General features: G+C 47.0%; 1 long non-coding RNA gene across 1 annotated transcript; it reads left to right on the top strand.

The window, feature by feature from the left end:
* The first annotated feature begins 15,356 nt into the window (after positions 1-15,356).
* LOC311423150 lies at positions 15,357-21,634 on the top strand. The gene is made up of 2 exons (XR_014685594.1): positions 15,357-15,542; positions 20,851-21,634. It is a non-coding gene; the product is annotated as an uncharacterized lncRNA (long non-coding RNA).
* Positions 21,635-22,124: the final 490 nt, after the last annotated feature.

Raw genomic sequence — 22,124 nt, 5'->3', positions numbered from 1 at the left:
ATGGGGGATACAGTGCTGTGGGAATTTAGGCAAGAGTTGAGAGAACTTAATTCAGGATTTAGCACCTGGATTAGCAAGGACTCTCCTCACCTCACTTGAGATAGCAGCAGTGCGAATAGCTGCAGTTGAGGTAGCCACTGTGGGCTCCTAGGGGAAAGAAATGAGCATTTAGGAGGTTGATCTCACTTCTTTTAGAGCTTTGAAGGAGGTGGTGGGTGGCCTCAGTTCCATCGACGGTGTCTCCACTGGGATGTCCCTGCACAGAGAGGTACTGCACTGGTTACATCAGATATACCGAAATTCCTCTGAAGTCTGCCTAGCTCCACGAAGAAGCTCAGTATGAGGATGTTCATCTGACGAAGGCTGAAGTATTTCAGTGAGGGCACATGCAGAGATCAGGCCAGCCTGCCAGTCCCCTGATCCCAGTCACCCTCTGTAAGTGGCTGTGTCCTCTGATTACAGAGTGAACATTGGTCAACTGTGCTCCAGACTCAATCTGAAGTAAATTACGTGGAATAAAGCCAGACACCTGTATTTTTGGCATCCCATCTAGCTAGAAATGTGTTCCTTCTCCATCATTTTGTCCACTTCGTTGCTTGAATATGTGGTTTTGCATATCAAAAGTACATATTAGATGCTCTGATGTTGAGTTACATTCTTTAGGCTGGAAATTTACCAAACTTGAGTTGATCAACTGTTAGTCACCTACTGTAACCTCTTCGTTCAAGCTTTGATGTCGTGCAAGTCAGCAAACATGGGTATGGGGAAGCCACCCTCTGCCTCCTGGATCACAGGCAATCTTTCTGTACATTGGTATCACGTTGGGCACAGCAGGATTTCAGTACATGAGGAGAACTCCTGTATCTTAACGTAGTACAAGTGATAGCAGGAATGCAATAACTGTACTAAACTCCAGAAATTGTATGTAACACAGCAGGTGTGTGGATCCTGGCTGTATCCCTAGTGTTCATTAGTCACACAATTAAACCTTTTTTTTCCCTTCTTCATTGAGATTGCACAAGGTTAATTTTAAAATAGCCAAGAAGATGATGGGAAATGAGCACCCAAGTTAGTCCTGAAGTGAAACGTCCAGCTGTTGCCTCCAGCCCATGCTGTAAATGAGCCTGCTTGCTCCCAGGGAAATGCCACCAATACCACTTCAACTTAGCAAGTTGCAAATGTCAGTGCTGTAACAACTGGATTTAACATGGGGAGATGTTAAACAGCAGGTTACTGCAAGTTCAGCTCAAAAAGAAACCCTTCACTGCTATTAACAATTTTACTGTTCCGTGAAAAAAAGAAAAAGAACGGGATCAAATAGTCATTATCTGAATTGGACAGCAAATGCAAGACTAGAGACCAGGCAGTTTTTAGTAGGTCAGCTATCTATTTAAAGTAATTTGAATTATCTAAGGATAATTGAAATCCAGTGTTCATCCATTACTTTCACTTTCAGGTCTTAAATGATTATATCCATAGCTCTGCCTCACATTTATTTCGTGACCTATGAGACCTCCAGCTTTCCTGTCTGTAATAGGTCACAGTATTATTTTCCATCAAATTATAACATACGTAGTAACAGGTTCTTCAAATGCAATTGGCTTGGCTGGGTGACAGCTGGAAGGAAAGCTATCGCCTCAATCTTATCTGGGGCTATTTATATTCAGCTCTGCACCCTAATGCTCCTTCTTTTGTTGGTGTTGCTCTGCTTACCAAGGAAAAACAGCGGTCCTGTTTTACATGGGAGCATCGTTTTCCAGCAGGAGACACCGACAATGATGGCTCTGAAAAAAATGCTTAATGCTGCAATGTGTGTGTGGTTATTCACCTTGAATCAAGGTAACCAAGATCTTACCCTGTCCACAGTTTTTACCAGACTTCTTTATAATATGAGATCTGAAAGCAGTTAGCATTTGATTTAACCCCCAGCGCTTTATACAATAAACTGCATTCAACTTTTATTGCCACCTCTTGTAAGTGAGCAATTAAGGAAACGAAAGGAAAGCAGGTCGTATTACAAACCACTGCAGCTGCACAAGTGACACGTTTCCCTGTAAAGAGAGCTGTGATGTAAATTGCAGAGCATTTCACTTTGGTCCCATGAACAGCATTCACAACCACCTGCAGCAGTGGCAGAGAGCAGAAGTTTCTCTACGCATTTCTCAGTCCATCTGGCTTCATGTGGTAGGCTGCACGCTCGAGGTACAGCTTTGGGACTGGTGCATCTTTATAGAGCATTGAGTAAGAGCAGTGGAAAATCTGAAGATGAAGGTGGAAGATCCCCGATGCCACTCCAGCTGGGCTTCTGGGACTGCAGCGAGGAGCCTTTGGGATGTGCTTGTGCATGGCAAGAGGACGGAGGTGCCTGACCCAGGCTGCTGTGTGCCAGCCCCCCACAGATCCTCTTAGCTACGGGTACAGCAGAGATGTGGATGTGCCATGCCACAAGCTAGACTGAGGAGCACTGGGGACATGGCTGGGTCTGCTGGCCTTGGGAACAGCCACCTGCACACCACTGCCAGGAGCAGCACCCTGTCCCTTTGTGGATGAGCATCACAACCTGGATGATTTCAGCAAGAGCCCCTCACGGAGGTGGGTGAACAGCAGGCAGCTGCTACTACTTGGGGCTGAACTCGAGCCCCAGTCTTAGCATAGAAGAACCTTACAGGCTCATAGCAGAGCTAAAAGATGCTCAAGTCCATCAAAAGGGCATCACTGCTGATGTGAAGAACCATTTGTATTACCAGCTGAGGACTCCTGTCTCAGGACAGATGAGGCACGGTGGTGAGCAGCGTTGGTGGCCCAGGACGCATGGTAGCTTTGGAGACCAAACAAGGGAACACCAGCCTCGGCTTCAATTTGTCTCACACAGCTCATGAAGAGGGAGGGGAAACAGTTTTAAAAATGAATAGAGAGATTTATTTCTCTTTCCTTCATTTTATTAGAAGAGCTCGTGCTCTCACAGGAATCTGTCATGTTTTCCATCCCTCTCCTTGGCAGTCCCCGAGCGGCACAGCCTGGGAGAGGACAAAGTGAGTGCACGTGTGCTGTGCTGCCAGCTGAGCTGCTGCTGTCTGGGGGCTGTCCTATGGGTCACAACTCTCCCCTCTGCTTTTCTGCTTTTCTGCTTTTCTGCTTTTTTTTTTTTTTTTTTTTTTTTTTAAGGGGAAATAGATAAAATACTTCATTTGAATTTTTTTGCTGATGGAAATATTATTTGGGCAAGATCTATCACTGACTCCTGTAATTCAGGAGGCACAGCAGCATCTTACTAAACAAACAAGACAATAAAATATTTTCCCTATTAGCTTCCAAACTTCAGGAGCCCGTGGTTTTCAGAAAGCTGAGAATGGTTGATTTACCGCAAGTTTCTCTCTAGAAGATCAGTAGACTCCAAGTAGTTTTTCTACAGGACTGGAGCTATTTCCTGAGCAGCCTTAGAAACTGAAAATTATTATTAATTTTTCTTCCATTTTGGAATGAAAGACAGATTACTGCCAGAGCAAAGGAGGTACCCAGGGATGCTCAGACATCCCTGCTTGGGGTGAGCAGGACAAGGCCTTAGTGGGAAACACTGGGGTTACATGTGTTCCTCTCTGGGGTTTCCAAAGCCTTCTCACCCTTGCTTTCCCAGCTGACTTTAATGTAATCCATGTCAAGAGGTTTGGCCGAGATTGTCTGAGCTTCATCATTTCTGAACACTTACCAGGTCCTTCAGGAGCACTTTGTGCAGGAGTAAAATTCTGGGGTCATTAAGTTTCCCATTAGATCTCAAGGAGACAGGCTATCACTGGGGCAAATGAGACGTAGCTCGTGATTCCTGTTTGTTTTTTTTGTTTGCTTTTTTTTTTTTAACATAAGATTTATTAAGCACCCCAGACAAAAAGAGTTTCTTTTCCTACAATTCACAAGAAACGAAAAGGTTAATCCCTGTGGGGTTTCAGGCTATGGTGTTGATTGCTCAAGCTTTTGAGATTTTTTTTTTTTGTTTATGGAAGAGTTGCTAAGTCATATGGAAGTGTGAAGTTTTGTCCAGCAGAATGTCCATGTCCCCTTCTGCTCTCTCACACACGTTATCCTTCATCCATAATCTTTTTCCCCAAGTCTCTCCACATCTATTTTTGCTTAAAATAGCACACAGAGATAAAGGGTTTGATGTCAAGTGTCAGCTCCCAAGCAATTCTCCGTATGGGATTTAATCACCTTCCCTGCCCGCTGCCTTGCAGGCTGTGTGACACTGCGGTGCCTCGGTACCACGGCATCGCCACGCTGGGCTGCAGAGTTGGTGATCCACAAGTCCTGTGAGCAGGGCAGGCAACGCTGAAGTCAAACTTCTCACCTCACTTGGAGAAACCAAACTAAAGCCCATCAAAAACACTTTTATTCCAAAATAAGGGGAAAAGCTAGTTTAATTGGGGGGGGGGGGGGATTTTTTTTAGCATTAATCTGGGGTGATAAAAAGAAAAAGATATGAGGGGAGTTGTGTCCCTATATTCTTGACATCCATATTTTACTATCAGTTATTTTGGAGATGTTTCTTCAGGACGGGTTTTGGTGAAGTATTTCTGTGTTTGTAACAGAGTTCCCTTGCCCAGACTCCTCCAGGAGTCTGACCAGCTTTGAAAGGCAAACTACCTCCAGGACTCCAGCAATCTGTTGAATTGAGAAGGCAATTATTTTGATATGTAAATGAAACGGTGGGAGGAAAAAGGTATCAGTTTTGAAATGCAGTCAAGGCCAAAGATAAAAAGGATTTCTCATCTGCTCTCCAATAATTGTTTTTTAAATGATGCCCTTGGCATGGGCTCCATGGCTGTTTCCTGAGCTAACTGCAAGAAAAGCCACTTGTACCATTACCCCCAAGGCTGGGAGGAAGGTCATGTAATTCTCTTCTGCGATGGCAAAAAAATGGTGGTAAAATCTCTATTGAGTGCACTTAATGGCTCGGCAGATTATTAATGAGATATGGAGCTTTTCAAATCTAATTCCCTAGGTTTAAATCCAAGCTCTGTCAGCAGCTGGAGGAAGACCTGAGGGAAATGTGTTTGTGTTCCCGGCCCAGCTCTGGGACAATGAAATGCTGCCCAACACTTGGCACTAATTACAGCCGGGTCAGCCCCCTGCTCTGAAATGCCAGGGCCACCTAGGGATCCCCTGGGTCAGCCCCAGTGGCTGCCCCAGCACAAAAAGGGGAGAGCGAAGCCCACATGGTTCAGGTGAGCTGAGGAAGGCTGGGAGAAGAAACTCAGGCACAGGAGGGCCATTGGCCACCAGCTGCACGTACCCAGCATCTCACCCTCTCCTCCTGCCCTACCTTATGCTGCTCTCTGCTTCTGCTCCCACCTCCCACTGGCTCTAAAACTGCCTAAAAGCCATTGCAAGGTGTGCTTTGTCCTGCTTGTGAATCCTGAGAGGGGTAGCGGGGTGCTGCATTGAGACGCATTTCCCAGCACTGACTCCATCTCAGCGTAAAAACCCAATTCGGATAATAAATAAAGTTTAGTACTATATGTGGAGTTTCTTTTGTCAGAGCCACTTAATCACTCGCTTGGGGGCTCAGGCCACCCTCCAGATCCCATCTGGAGAGCTGGAGGCAGAGCAGGACGATGTCTGCAGCCCTGCCTTCCCTCAGGTGGTCCAGCCCCATCTCTGGCCATGCCTGCAGGTCCCACCATGTCCCGCTGCAGCACGTGTCCTCAGAGCTCTGTGGCACCAGCTCTGCCTTTTCTGTAAGGGAAACAAAGACAGACCCTGGAGCACACCCTGAGCCCTGCTTTCTGCTCTCTGAAATGCCCTGGCAAAGGGCAAAGTGATCACCAAACCGATCTTGGCCACCCCAGAACAGGCAGGAGGGTGGTAAGATTTCATCAAATATCTTGTTTTTATCCTGGGCTAAAAATACTTCTCTCTGGAGTATTTTATCTTTAAATAGCTATCATTATCAATAAAATAAATAAAACAAATGCATCAAAGTCTCTTCTAAAGGCTACCACACCATGTCTATGAGTGGGAGCCCATGTAGAGGCCTCAGTCACTGTACTAATGCCGGTGGATGCTCAATCTCTTCTTTCTCAATTAATCTTCTTTAATCTGCTGGGGGTTTGTAGTACTCCCAATTAGTGGCCATTCAATAATTTCTTCATTTTCCAAAAAGGTGGACGTTTCAGTCCGACTGGCACTGCAAGCTGTGGCACTGGCTCACTGAGCAGAGTTCAGTTTGTGGGACAAGCAGGAGCAGTTGTTAGATCAAGGGAAATACCTGGCTGGCCAAGGCACACGAATGTCATTTGGCTTGCAGAAGTTAAGCCGAGGTTCTAGGAAGTCCCAGGATTTGTTTCAAAATGATGATGCTCAACAACATTTGCAGGTTCTTTTTACTTGACCTTTATTTTCTGAAGCTGAATGCAGCAAGCACTTCATCCTACTTAACTGCAGCCTTCCAGAAGTTAAGTATCTTGCCTGAGCCCTTTATAGACTGTAGAAAGAATCAAGCACAGCCTGATCCAGCTCCCTTAGAAATGTCTCCTGTTAAGAAGGAAATGAAAGAGGACAGGCTGGGAGTCCTGCTGACCGTGTTAGACTTGATGCTTGAATTTAAAATGCAACCTACGCTGACATTTTTTTTATTATTATTATAAGTTCAGTCCAACTACATCGGATGCTGGAGAGAAATTTCCCTGGGAGCTGTTTTCAAGCCAAGCAGCAATATTAGGCATGTTCTTTCAGAATAGGTAGTCTATTTATACATGGGCTGCAGCAATCCGAGAGAATACGATTCAACAGCCAAAGCTCTGCCCTGGCATTTCTCACTTCCAGCTTCATTCTGTTCAAATTCATCCCAGATTTCTGTACTTTTTAGGACTGTGTTATTAAAAGGACTGTGTTATTAAAAAATAGTAAGAAAAGCCAAAAAGGAACTTGGAGTGGTTAGGGTGTTAGAATAAGGGTCTTACAGGGGGATACTTTTCCCCTTTGCCTCAATGCAGAGCTGCTGGACTCATCTAAAGATAGAAGTGTTGCTCTTCTGCCAGTGCATCTGTTCCTTGGGGGGTTTGCCACAGGTCTGCAGACCATTAAAACAAAACACAGAGCTATAATATTGGTATTTTGTAAAAGACCCTTGGGAAGTCTGAGGGAATCAGCCCTGGCTGTGAACCAAGGGCGGCTGGAGCATGGGGCCAGCTCTGAGGATGGAGACATGAAAAGGGGCTGCAAGCCCTGGTGATGTGCCAGGGAGGGTGAGCTGTGAGTTGAATTTCTGATTTAGCTGGTTTAAAAGCTAATGGGATTCAAGAGTTAGATCCAAGACAGCATACAGCTATCCAGCCATGAAGAGTGGAATGAGGCTCAGTTAGTACCATAATAGTATCTTGAAGAAAGGGAAAGAAAAATGAAAAAAAAATCCCTGGAAGGAATTCTGGGGATTCTAGAATTTATTTTCTTTGCATCAGAATGGAAGGGGAATAAATTTTCTTGCCATTGTCATGTGCACCCTGGAATGGCCCCAGCTGTCTCTGCCCCGCTTTGTCTTGCCTCTCCAGACTGAGATTCTGCAGGGCGGAGATGCTCTCGTAGAGGGGTGTAGAAACAGGCAGGGGTGTCCTGATCTTGCTGGGGGCACGCAGATGCCACAGCAATTGAATCCGTGAGTTATTTGTATTTGCAAAGAGGAAGAGAGATGGTATCTGTCAGCCCAGGTTGTTCCTCCCAGCTTTCCTCAGATTATCTGTAAAACTGAGGCTTTCCCGCTCATGCCATGTGGTACAGGGAGGGGTTCCCCCAACCACGACCTTGTAAGTGCATGTGGCAGCTGCTTCACTGCTTGTAAACACATATCTGGGACCAGAGTGTGCTGCGGGGGGAAGAAGCATGGCTTTGGTTACCTTCTGTTCCCCTCGAGCCCTGCTCCTGGCAGCTGCTGCAGGCAGAGGTGTTGCTGGGGCTTCCCCCTGGGAGAAGAACCCTGCGGCGCCACGTCCCTTATGTTGGGAGTGATGAATGCTGCAAATGGCAAGTAATACCCAGGGGAAGTTTACAGGAAACCTCTCCTGTAATTAAAAATAATGCCTGCGAGACCACCTACGGGTTGTGTCACAAAGAAGTGCCATTTCTCCTCACTGCATGTCCAAATCAGGACGATGAAGGGAAAATATTAATAGCCGATGGCTTCCGTAGCCAGGGAGGTGGTTTCATTCCACAGGGTAATTATCTGCACCTGCTTTCACCAGCCGCTCATCCAGGTACATTTTGGCAAAGGGGTTGCTTGGGGAAAATCCTGGGAAATTGGAAAAAATGAAGGTATCTGGGCAAACAAGGAGATGAAGCTGGTTCTGGAGCATCAAGCGGGCTTCTTGGCACCTGCAGCATGCTTCTGCGTGCTGCAGAATTTCAGGTCTGATCCTTACCATCTGGACAAATAATCAAGTCTTCATTAGAAACACAGATTTGTTGTAAATTAGAACATGTAATTAGAAAATGTGTCTGCTAATTGAGTCCCTTTGATGTAAGCTTCAAGATGTGATGCTGATCCCACACAGAAAGGGTTTTGATGCCTTTTATTTATATACATTTCCCCCATTTATTGTTATTTGCAGCTAGAACTCTTTGCTGATCAGAAATATGCAGAAATTCATCTTGCAAAGAGCAGTGTCACTTCGGCTATTTATAAACACGACGCTGGCACAAAATGCCATTCAGCAATTTCCTTTTTTTAGGTTGCTTCTTTCCCCCCTCCTCCCCCCTTTTTTTCCCCCTTTTCTTTATATTTCCAACTACAAACCGAGAAGTTTCTATTTTAGTGTGCGCGGGGATGTTCAAAGCGAGCCGAGTGTTGCTGATTCAGTAGGTGGCACTCCTCCCTCTCCGTCAGCTCCCCGCCGGTGGCAGCCCTGGCACACCAGGGAGGATTTTGCCTTTTGCATCCCCCAGGAGATGCGAATCGGGCTCCTCCATCTCCCGCGCTCACTGAGCATCCCAGAGCACCCACGGCAAAAATCAAGGGGTGAAACTCAGTGCCGTGGCTTGTTTCCAGCTCAGATAGTCTCGAGTTTGCTCTTTGCAGTCCTCCCTGCAGTTTTAATCAGAGACGGAGGCCTCTGCTTCCCTTTACGTCTTAGGGAAGTGGCACCCACTCCTGCTCGGTGCTTGGTGGCTGCCACTTTGCTCGGGGTTTGTGCGGGGGCAGCTGCGAGGCCTATTTCTGTCCCCGCAAAATGTTTTGAGTTCCTCGAGGAAGGGAGCGCTGCAGACGTGCAAAAATCTTATTACCCTTATATAAGCCAAAGGAATTAATTAAATAAATGCATAAAAATAACCTCTCAGGAAAAACAGAACAGCTCGCATATAACTTAATTTCCTGCCACTCTCTAAAATCTGCTGCAGCACAAAGCCTGGTCTTTCTAATGCTTTTCACCTTGTGAGAAAATATCTTCAGGCAGAGGAGAAAAAGAAATCTTAACCCCTAGGATTCTGGCCTCTTCCTGTGTTAGGATAACAGCTTCATCCTCCGAACTTTTGAATACCCACAAAACATGAAGGAAACTGGCAAAAGCACAGCATGGGGAGCTGCAGCCCGGGACTGTGCCATGCCCGCTGCCCTACAAATCCCCAGGTGGCGACCTCTCCTGCTGAGCTCTGCTTCAGCAGCGCTGGCTCTTCAAGATGGAGCCAGGGCCTTTATGGGACGCTGGCTTCTTCACAGCCGCTCCTGATGCAGGCCACGAGAGGCTCAGAAGCAGCCCTGGATGGTGAAGGCACTGGCAGAATTTCTCTTGGGATGATGCTACAGCCCCGTGTCACTCGTGCTGCTCCAGGGTGGTGGCTGCTGTGTTATCCTCAATTAAAAGGGGGAAGCAGACACAAAGGATTTTGGCCAGGGGAAGGTGGATGGATTCACCTCCATATTCTGTCTCCTTGCAGGCTTAGCTCACTAGCTAAGGTTTTCCTGGGGCTGTTGCATGGCACCAAGCAGAAGCCCTTAGAGCAGACCAGCACCATCAGCCCAGCTTGCTGCTGTCCTCGCTGCAGTAAGTAAGGTACAAAGATTGCTCCCTCCTCTCTATGCTAAAGGCAATTGATTTCCTGGATTTTGGACAATCCTTGGAGGTGCTGAGCAGCTCCAGCACTGGAGCAAGTATCCTCCTGTTGGCCCCAGCCTGAAGGGAGCATGGCTGAAATGATTCTGCTCTGCAGATGTCCTGGGAACAGAAGCCACCTCTCTGCTCCTAACCCAGCTCATCTACCTGGGCTGCATGGATGGCCGAGGGTTTGGGTCATAATGAAGCAAACGCTCGTGGCTGCAAACCCCACTGTGACAACACGCTGCATGCTGTAATCAGGAGAAATGCATATTGCTAAAGACACAAGAGCATGGTAGATGAGTTTAGTGTTCCTAATAAAAAAATCTAATTCGCCTAATCTGTATCAAACACTAAAAGCTACATGCTACCAATTATTTTCGTCTAGTTTTAATTTACAACAATCAGTTATAATGGATGAAATTAATTCTTAGTTTAATTTCATTGGCTGTGTGCTTAGAATCCCATTTTTTTCCATCTCCCCTTTTCCTGTTGCTGGAAATTAGCTGCATCTAGCTTCAGTGGCGCTAGTTAGGATGGAACATTGGTCCTAATTGTTTACTAATCATCGCAGCCATTGGTGTAATTCACTATTTGCTGCAGCTTCAGTGTGGGTTTTTTAGTCTCATTAGCTTTGTTTACCCTTTCAAATCCAAGGTTTTAAAATTTCAAACCATAAACATCCCCATCTGCATCTCCCATCAATACATCTCTGCTTTCAGCACTTCCTGTGGTCTGCACTTTCCTTTAGAGAAGCCTTTGGGGTTATCCTAGCTTACGCTATGTAACAGGACCTTAAGACTCTAAAAGCAGTCAGAAATCCTACATTTGAGTGAGTCCAATGCTTTGACCAAGCGGGGCAGGGAATGCTCCACATGTGGGTATGGGGTTTGGGCACAAACCCAGCCAGGCCAGTGCCAGCACCATGCCATGGGGCTGATGTGCAGCGAAGCACCCGGGGAAGCAGCAGAGCACACGGCACAGTGGTGAGAGAGCTCGGGAACTGTTTTAGAACAGCAAAATTATGCTCAGGGTTATAAGCTCGTGTGCTATGCAAATCATTGCCAGCCTCTCTCTCCTTCTTAACTACACTCTGCAATTTCCTGCGGCAGCAGTGGATGTGAGCAGCTGTTGCATCGCAGAAAGTCAGCAGAAGCCTTCCAGCAGCAAGGGGGGGCTTTTCCCTGCTGAAGGGAGCTGTGAAGGAGTTTTCCATCACGCTACATGCCTTACCCAGCCTAATTATCCCCAAGGACCAACGGTTGAATTCCCCTTTTCCTGTCATGAATATGAACCTTTGTGATAGGAACCTTTCCTGGTTCATATTCAAGCTGCACCAACCTTTAAGATAAATGCACAGAGCTGGCCTGGAGGAGCTCTGACATCCTGCGTTTGCTGAGCACTTGTTGACATGAAAATGTTTTCCAGATTTATCCTGATTTCCCTAGACTTTTGTCATCACGCAGAACTGGAGCAAAGTTCAGAGGAGTCGAAGCGCTGGTATTTTTAAATACGACGTCTCACTTTCTCCGTTGTACCTCGCTTTTTGTTTCGAGTGATTATTTTTGCCTGGCAAGTGATAACGTATTGCATCGTCAGTCAGCCAGACTCAGAGCTCGACGCGCTGAGATCCCCAACCCGTAGACACGATTTCAGCGTCTTGGGTTCGGTCTTCTCTCTGACACCGAATGAAGCCAGTGTGAAAATTGAGACCTCTGGGCAAACAAAACACCATTCCTCTCTCAGCTCTAACAACAAAGAAACTTAGGAAGGGCTTTTAGCATGCCTGCCTGCTATCAGCGCTCTGTCTGATCTACATGATGTGCTCAGGGCAGCGGGGACCAGAAATAGTTGTACTCGTGAATGCTCGCTGAGTTAAACCGATCAAATACACGCTGCTTTTATTTGCTTGAAGTGACTGAGCTTATTTTGCTGTGGTAAAGACGCAGAGATCGTTATCGAGCTGGAATCGCTCCCACAGCCTGGGCCAGGCTCCTTGCACCGCGCTGCTCTGCGGCATCACGTCGGGTGCATCGGTCCTGCCTGTCGGACACATTGGTCCTGTCCTGTCTGTTGGACACATTGGTCTTGTCCTGCCTGTAGGTCACATCAGTCCTGTCCTGTTTGTTGGACACATCAGTCCTGTCCCCACATCATGGGTCCCCTGGGCTGCCTCTTGCCTCAAATCCAGCGCCAGACACTGGGCACTTTTAAGCATAGCATCAGGCTCAGGATTGCTTTTGGAATATCCACTCTATATCTGAGAGATCATCAGTTCCTACCTCCCTTCATCTCCCTCTCCCTTTTTTCCCCTCCCTTTCAAGCCCAGATTTTAGCTGATGGTACAGAAAAGCCTTTGCAAGCACCCCGTCACCGTGCAGGGCCCTCTGTGCCGCTGAACGGTTAATAGGCGCAATGCAGGCGTAATTACAGAGTTATAAGAGCTTTATTTATGCTCCTCGCATTAAAGTGATATCACACTATTAAATCTTCTTACCATTAGCTACTTGGTGTGGAGAGAGAGCGCGCGAGTGAGGCAATCATGGGGAAATTTTCTCATTAGGTCTTAAGAGCAGCGGAAGGCACAAAGCAGGTGGGTTCATTGGGCTGGGCTGCGGCCGAGACAGGCAGAGTGCATGTAGGGCTCGAGCATCGGTCCTGCAGAGAGGTTTGCACACTTCTGTGCAAAGCACAGAGGTCACAGCTGAAACCAGGAAAAATGCAGGGACATTTCGGAACATTTCAGCTCTCAGAGCGTTGCCTTTCCCTGTGTTTTGCATGAAGCAAGTGGAAGCAGGTGAGCCGCTCTGTGGTTCCAAACAACGGGGTCACTGCTGATACCCGAACAGCCTCTGGCTCTGAAACTCCTTTCATTACATTAAGCCATATCGCAGCTGTGTATGGGTGAGAAAACCTGTTTGTTTATTTACTGTTGCACATCAGTAAAACATGAGGCCTTTTGATTTTTCTCTTTGCCAAAAAGTTTGTAAAGCCCCTGCTTAGTTTATTTTTTCACTGTTTTTTCAGAGCCACCAGCAAAGCACAAGGCGGCAGTCCTGAGACTCTATATTCACCAAAGGTCCTGTGCAGGGTTTACTTGCTGTTAAAGGGCTGTTACAATGTTTATGTGAAATTAATAGTAGAAAACATTTTTATTATATGATGTGGAACAGTAAACCCAGATGTTCACCGAGTCCAACAGAGAGCTTGCGGCAGTGGCATAAATCTTGTATTCATAGAGCTTTTGTCCTCTGTCAGATGTGCAAGGACAGGTTCTGGTGTGTGTTTCACCCCACTCAGTTCTCACGCAGATAACCAAAATGAAGCTGTTTTGGTCTCCAATGCAAATGCTTTGCCTGAGTGGAAGTGCCAACCAACCCACATCCAAAATATGATCCGGGTCAGACCTCAGAGGTGCTCTGACCTGGGATCTGTTAGTTATTGTTTTTTTTTTTAGGTTTAGGTTTTAGCTTCTGGTTTGCTTCCTCCTGGATCAGTATGGCAATGATGTGTTATCACAGCTTCATCCAACCCCTCAAAAAGTAACCTCAAAGGGAGCCACCACTGCTGCAGCTGCTTGCCAGCTTTTGCAATTGTGCTGTTTGCTTGCAGCGATTTCACGGTGTGTTTCAGCTCTTCCCTTAATGTGTCAGCAGCTGCAAAGTTCAGCTGCTGGCTGCTCTGGTGCCTCTCTCCTGGTCAGGTTGGAAACCCCTGCACTAGGAGAAGCTGTTGCCAGATGGAGCTGGGGTGAGGTGGAGTGAGGTGGCCCTGCTGTCCCTCGCACTGTGCAGCTGAGCCGTAGATCGCAGGTGCTGCACAGCAGCATCGCTCAGGCTTTGCAGGTGGGGAAACTGAGGCACAGCCATCGCAGTCAGGAGGATGCCCCAAACCTGAACGTTGGCACTTTTCTGCTAGATCTAGCTTCCGCTGCAGAGCCACATGAGAGCCAAATTTTGAAAGAGTCTGCTGAGGAGTTAGTGTCACCCCTTGGCTGTCAGCCCTCTGCAGCACTGAGCCACAGCCACCGACTGTCCCCTCCTTCCTTCCATCTCCATACGAGAGAACAAGGGGAGGAAGAGCATGGCTGGGATAAACTGCATGAAAAGGAAATAGAAAAGGCTTGTCTTGTGCTTCCAGTAAACACAGTATCTGACACAGAATTAATGGGGGGATTATGCGGAATCAGCACGCGCATTTCTCAAAGTGACTTTCTTCGACAGAAGGACACTAATCGCACTTTTGGAGATCAAAGCCTTTAATCAACGTTTAAGCATCTTAAGTTTGTTCCACTTTATTAAATGAAAATAATGACACTGTGTTCTACATTGCATTAAGGAGGAGGAAGGTGCCCCAGAAAATCTTCCTGTCCCTGCTCTCTGCCCAACCTCTGCCCTTCACAGCTCATCACAAAACGCCCTCCCATCCCACAGGGACCCGGGGTCGGTGGCAGCTTACAGGGTGGAGCTGGAGGAGGCAAGCTTCGTCTCCATCACCCATAAGGAGCTCAGACGCAGCTCTTGACATGTGGTAGAGTCCCTGTACCATGGGCACGTCCACAGCAGCTGTGCGTGCTTGGGGAGATGACAGATAGTTCTGTGATGATTTGATGGTGTAAGACCCTTTTTTCACTGAAAAACAAAGTGCCTGATTGAAATCTCAAGGAAACTTATCCCTCCTCTGCTAAGCAGCTTGTGCTTGCTGATTGTGCTTGGAAAGGGTTAGATGTGTCCCCTCGGAAAGTTCTAAAATTAAACTTTTACATTTTCCAATGTGAAGCTTTCCTACTTAGAAATTACCATTATTTTTATGATCACTTCTGAAAATGCTCAAGCTGGAAGGAAAACTTTCCCCAGGGTCTGCGATTACTTTTTTTCCTCAAATTTTCTAAAGAAAAGGTTAAAAAAAAAAAGGGGGGGGTTAAACTGAATCTTTTCTTTCCTATTGTAAATTATGCACCATTATGAAAGAGCCTTGAAACCAATTATTCAAACAAGTTGTTGCTTTCTCCTGTGCTGAAGGACAAATCCTGCCCTTGCAGTGAGAGAATGGGTCCAAGAAAGGGAGGGAAGCTTTGCAAACCTTGTCTCTGCCCAGCACCCCCAAGGACAAGGGAGGAACTGGGCCCTCCTGCATCACAGTCAATACAATCTTATCCAGCGCCACCTCTCATGTCCCAGTGTCAGAGCAGGAAGGTCACATTCAGCTTTCAATCACCCTCCTCGTTAACCCCCCCTCTCCTCCCAGTCAATAAATACCCAGTGACCGAGATGAGCAAACAGGATTGCAGGAGTCAGCACCAGCTCAGGCTTCCAAAGCGGCTTTCCAGTGCTGCAAGCAGCTGCTGCCCCCGGATGCTGCCACGATGCTCAGCTCAGTGCAGAGCCACTTATCCCATGAGGCGAGCAGCAAGGAGCACAAGCATCAAGCTCTGGTTCTGCCTGCAGTTGTCTGTATGGCTTCTGGGTACGTAGTCTGTATGCTAGCAGAAAGATTCTTCCATCCCTGGCTGGTGCATCTCAACCTCTCACCTGCATTTGCAAAGACCCCACTGGTTTCTTGCTGTTCTAGGTGCCAGAACCTGGCAGATGGAGTCCATTCGGCCAAGTGTTGGTCGGACTCACTCCTTCTGTGTCTGTCCTTGCAGAGGCTTCTGGCTGCACTTCCAGTTCTTGGCCTGAACTGCCATCCACACGGGTCTAAAGGATGGGGTTGGGCAGTCATTGTCAAAGATCAGGGTTTCTTAGTAAGTCAAGCTCATGCTCTTTTATTAAGAAAATTGCTTTCCATAGCCTGCGGAAGTTAGCTCAGCTGAATTTCAGATGCTCACATTCATACACATAGAGGAAAATGATAGGCCAGATACAAAAGTGTAGCTGAATCTTGAAATGAGGAGTTTTTCAATGTGTGACTTTTGTTTTCTCCAGTCAGGACAGCCTCTGCCCCTGCACTCCAGGACTATTACCTCCTCCTAAACATCCTGTCCAGCTTTTACGTATTGGCAAGATGCAAATTCACTCTGCTCTTCCATTCCTTCCCATCCAAAGTCACATTTGTGCTGGGTGGCATTGATCCTCCGGAGGTTTATTTTGTATAAGCGATCATTATTGCTATTTTTCTTGCGATACTGAGCAGCCTGATCTTTGCATGTTACATGTCATTAGGTTTAAAGTCGTTTAGCAGAGCCATTAATCTGCAACTGGATGGAACTGTCTGGTATGTGCCACTCGAGCTCTGCCTTCATCGTCTGACACTTGCTCCAGGCTTTAAGATCTTAATGCGATGAACCCGTGCCTCAGTTTACCTTTCTTACCCACTAATTTGATTTAAGGATGGAAGAAATGTAGTCTTCTTCTGATCTGCACTGTTTCAAATAGTGATTCACTAATTCTTGGCAGCTCTTTGAGCCACATGCACAAGTGCACAAACACATGAGTGTGCAAGCACATACCAACACACACCCACACACACCAGCCTGCAAGCAGAGGGAGGTGTGTGGCTCTTCAGCCTGCATCCTGCTCTGCTGGAGACATCTCCTGTGAGCTATCATAAGGGTTAGTTCATTAAAACTTGTAGAAGGCACCTGAAGTGGAAAATCAGTTATGAGCGTGCCGTGTGGGCAGCAGAGAAGGGCTGTCTTACCAGTTCATTGCTCCCCATGAAACTGTCACCTCCATTTGGAGTTTGCCTGTTGCAGTGGCTGAGCATGGACATGGATGCATCTCCCACCCAGCATCATCTGGGCTGGCTCTGAAGTTGCAGACAGGTTTTTATCTGCCTAAACCATCAGAGTGAGAGCTCAACAGGAGATTTGTCCATGGGGGGAATGAGATAAATAGCAGACAAGACTTACTATACACAATAGGCCAGCCTGGTGGGCGCAGCCCACTGCTTGCACGTGACCAGTGCAGGCTGCCATCCACGGGCAGAGGACATAAGCCCCCCTCCCTTCCTCTGTACCCATTTTAACCACCTGGGCTGATGGAAAAAGAAGAGAGAGATGGTTTCTCTCACAACTCTGACAATCTTGCTTTTTTTCCCTCTGTGGCATTCATTGCATGGGGCTTAGAGAAAAACAAATCAAGCTTTCCACTTTTTCCACCACATGCGTGCTTGTCTGGGTTTTGTCTCCCCATCAGTGAAACAAGTGATGGGATCGTGCTCGGTCCCAAACAGAGACAGCAGCTACTGCTCTGGCAGCATCCCTGCAAACCCCAGTCCTGTCAGCACAAAGCGTTCTGCAGCTTCTGCCACTCTTTGGGCAGCATCTGCTGGGATGTGACACCACCAAGCACCAAGCAGGAAGTGAGGGGCAGAGGCAGCAGCCCGCATGGCAGCCGCTGTCGTTCCTCGCTGTTCACGTCTTGCCTTGGCAAGTGGCGGCACGCACGTTCAAGCCGATTGCTGGGTTCTTACATGCTGCCACGCCAGCTCATCATCGCTTTTGTCAGCAAGTGACCTTGGCAGGTATCGAGTGTCTGGCAGCACTAAAAATATCAGCTGTTGCTGGCTGCTAGGTTGCAAAACCACAGGCACCTGTGTGGGCACAAGACGTGTGAGCGAGGTGAGGTTCTCCAAAATCCATCCTTCCATCTTGGCAAGGCAGTATCACTGTTTTCTTGTATGGCAATGTGTTTGTCTTTGAGTGCAGACCTTTATCAAAATGAAAATCCCCTTTTTGGGGAGGATGGTAGAAACCTATGGTGACGTGATTTTGGAAAGTGTGATACAGAAAAAAAAGTGGGGATGGATGGATGAATGGATGGACAGGCACCAGGCTGGGATGGTAGGTAAGCTGAGGGGTAAGGGCAGCCTTGAAGAGACAAGATGGGCCAGACAACTGCAGACAACTCAGCAGTGGTGTTGGCAGAAGGCTCAGCAGACTCCTGTGGCGCTGATGCTTTCTCACACTGACTTCTTCCATTCTGTTCATGTTTCCTTCTATTTCTACACCTGGATCATGGCCAGAATAAGAAACAAGAAGGGGAGATAGAAAACTTAGTGCTTTTCAATTAAACAAGGAGCACTTTGCCATTGTAAGTGAGCTTATTTAGACATTAAATCAAAATCAAATGCTTGCGCTATCAGTGCTACTTACAGTCTGATAATTAATGATGGCTTTCCCCAGCGAAAACTCTTCTGTGTTCTGTCAGCACCACTGTACATCTTTGATCGAAAGCTTTTTAAGTAGTTTCAGAAGCTGGATCTGTAAAATAAAAATAACACGAAGTGGTAATTCTCTGCCCAGGAAATAAATAATAAAGGCTTGTAACATTTAAGTGTTGGATGTCAGCTAATCAACAATTTCAGCATCATTGCATGATGGTGAGCTGAGAAATGTGAGAACGAAGGGTTTTCTTTGCAGTTATGTGGAAAGCCTGACAGCGTGAAGGAGTCTTAAAGCAGATGTAAATTATTTTCAAAACCTTTTCCATAACCTAAATGGTGGAGAGGGATCTTAGTGCTAATGAAAATCAAGCCCAGCTCCTCTCAAGGAAATACATACCATCCCCATCATGTCCCCCCTTCCCCCTGCTCAGTGTTGGAAGAGGAAAAAAGAAGAAAGGAAGGCAAAGCTCTACGTGTTAAACTGTGTACATTGAACTGTGTGCGTTAGTCTTTGCTAAGCAGATGTCCACAAGGTCGTATCCCATCAGGGGCTGCAGCAGCCAGAAGGTTACATGGGCACCTCTGGAGCTGGAAGCACGATCTGCTCCTGCTGGAGAAGAAGCTGCCTGCAGGTGGAAGGGCTGCAGGAAGGTCAGGATCCTCACACAGGGATGGGGCTGGCAGGTCTCACTTCCCCACCCACAACTCACTTTTCTTTCAGAGCTTGAGCTGGCCTCTGTCACAGCTAGGCTTTCTTTTCTTACCTTTTCCCTCCCAGTCCCTTTAGAAGCACCCAGGAGAGCTGTCCCCATCCCCACCTCCATTTGGAGGCAGAAGGACATCCCTCCTGCTGCTCTTGAGCCGCCTGTGCTCAGCCACCACAGCAGCATCGCTCACCCATCCCTCCCCAACTTGTCTGCTGGAAGGAGTCTTCATTTCTCCCATCAACATGCTCAGCGGAGGAGACAGCTGCCAAGTGCAATAATTAGGCCTCACCTCACTCCGCCTAGCACTGCCAGCTGCTGGTGCAATTAAGCTGCATTATTACTTTCTAAATTGAGAAACGTTTCCTCCCTTTGGTCCCCTCCTTCCCTGTCCCCTTGTGCTGGTGCAGCTCTGGCACGTACCAGCCCAGAGGGAAGCTCCTGGCAGGACGAGAAGAAAAAGAAGGGGCTTCTGCCCTGCTTGTGGGGAGGGACAGCAGGAGGAGGTGGAGAAGTGAGAAAGTGGCGAGCCGTCCGTACAACCTCTCTCCTGTTATTGCCTTCAAGAGGCCAGGCATTCACCGATGGGTTCCCACCAGGCTGAAATTCTTCTTGTGCATCCTCCTTGGCCCCCTGTGGTATCCAACCTGTTCCCCACTGTGTGCTCACCTGTGCCCCTGGAGGAGGGCAGGGGCTGGTGTGTCTGCTGGCACAGCTGCTTGTGTGACCTTCTGCTCACCCCAGTCAGCCAAAATGGGCCAGATTAGAGGGAAATGGCAGATCTTTGAGGTTTTGGTGTGTGCGGAGTGAGAGATTAAGGAGAGCACCTGGAACAGGTTGGCGTGCAGGTAATGAGAGTGGCAACATCTTCAGAGAGCAGGAGGAAGCCAGAGGGAGCTGGGCCTCGTGGCCCTTGAACAAGCAAATGGCCACCGCTAGAAGCATGAAGAAAAAATACATCCTCCTCCTTCTTTGGCTACTGCCAAATGGCAGAAGGAGGGCATACATGGTGACAACTGCCTGCTCCATTGAGTGGCCAGAGGCAGGGCCATCAGGCAGTGAGGGTGGCTTCGTTTTGTTCACAAGGAGGACACGTCTGCTGTGGAGGACAGGCCATAGCAGGTGGCTCCAGCACCTCCACAAGAACCCACGGGACCTGTCTGGTGCAGACCTGTGGGCCTCCAAGAGCAGGCGCGCTGGAAATAGTTATTAAGAACAATTTCTCTTTTGGCAGTAGTTACTGCTAGAAAAACACAATATGACATAAAGCTGTGGTAAGCAGCCCATAAAGGACCTATGAATTTTTCTTACTATGGTTAGATTTATTACTTTGTTTACTTTTTCTGATTCAAATCCAGTTGAAATCATTGAAAGTCCTTAAGGAAGCAGGTTAGAGCAATCTGAGCAGAACCATGCCATGGACGTCACGTTTCCTCAAATCATGTGAGAGGCCTCCTGGGGGTCCTGAAACACTGACAGGGCTTTTTGGAGGTAACAGCTTGGATGCCACTGGCTTCTTGTCCTCAGCCTGTGGTGTAGCACTCGCTGAATCTGGAGCCTGGGGTATGTGTTCTTGTCAGGGCTCGTGTGGAGCAAGGGAGGGACAACAGTGTCAGGTCTGCATTTGTCATCTGAGAGGACTGTAACCACGGTAATTAACTGTATTTGCAGATTTTAGTCTGGCTGGCAATAAGATTTTACACAGGGTATCTTCCACAGAACGATTTCTATTACTTCGAGCAGATAAAAACTGACATAGGTTCAGAATGACTTGGAAAATCAATAAGCAATAAAACTTAGCATGAAAACAAATAAATTACCCCAATCAGAAAAGACACTGAGAGACCGTCAAGCTAGTTAGACAGATGAAGTCAAACGTCACTCTAAGAGAGGAGCAGTTGTTAACGCAGAGATGCCAGGCTCCATTTCAAAATATTTTCTCAACTTCTATCTCTCTTTAGGTTTGGGCTCGTTTCCATCTGCCAAACTCAGTCTGAATCAAGCACAAAAAGATAGACAGACCATAAAATACTTCATCTTCCCAGAAGGTATTTTCCTTTGTTTTACTCATCTGTAATGAATTTAACGTTCAGAGGAGCTCAGCAAAAAAGCTGAGGGTCAGAGAACATCGGGCTTGCTTGGAGACAGTGCACTGATGGTGAAGCTGAAGACCACCATGGACAGTTCATGCCTGCGGTGGTGCTGGGATGTGTGGTCTGTTTGCATCATGGACCTCCCGCCTGCCCTTGCTGCCTCCCAGCCCTTGCTCCCTCCTGTAGCATCGCCCTGCATAAGCAGGGAATGAGAAACTGACTTCTGCAAGTGATTAACTAATTAAAATGCACTAGGACAATTGCAATTGAGTGTCTGACTATAACCTTCAGCTCTAGCTTAATTAGTACATAAACCTTGCTTTACGCCCTGTGCAAAGGAATGAATTTAATACACTTGGAATTATCTGTTCAGCCTACCAAGGAGGGTACCAACAGCTCACTCTGCCACTGATACCGCTCCTCACCTCACTGGGCTGTGATCGGTCATTGATACCTTACGGGGCACTGAAGGAGTTTAATGATTTTAAGTCAATAAGGACTGGGCTAAACGAACGCTAGCCTGGATGATGGCATTGTACAGAGGAACAGTCTCAACCAGTTTCCAGCAGCATGAGAAATACATTTGTATTTCTTGCAATTATATGTTTTTAGCTAAATTAATCACTGCACTAAAGCTAATTTTGGTTCAACAGAATTGTACCATGCTATGCTTATTCTGAGTTTGACCCTCTGACTTTGTGCAAGCTAGGTCTCTGGATGTTGGTTATGGGAAGAGGGAAGAATTATCTACTTGTTAACACTGGAGGTGTTGCAGCAAAACTGGCTGAGCAGGGACATTTGGTGGCTTTTGTGAAATATTTGGGGGTTAACTTGATAAGAATTGTGTTTTCTACAACTTATTAACAAAAGAAAACTGGATAAGAAATCATTCCAGTTGGAACAAAACATTTGCTTCATTTGTAGTCTTTGTTGTTCAGTTTTCTAGAAAGAAATTGGGTGATACAATACCATTTCAAAATAAAACATCATAATGTTTCAGTATGGAAATTTGAAGCGGGGGAAGGAGACCAGCAAGCTGAAGTGAATGAACTCAGTGCTAGCTTGTGCCATATTTCTGGTTGACCAGGATCTGGATTTTTGAACATAAACACCTGAGCCCAGCTGTACCTGGGAGAAATAAC

This window comes from Aythya ferina (genome assembly GCF_964211825.1).
Source record: "Aythya ferina genome assembly, chromosome: 24".
Classification (NCBI taxonomy): Eukaryota; Metazoa; Chordata; class Aves; order Anseriformes; family Anatidae; genus Aythya; species Aythya ferina.
The sequence above is the reverse complement of the archived record's forward strand: the minus strand, read 5'-3'. Positions and strand labels throughout refer to the sequence as shown.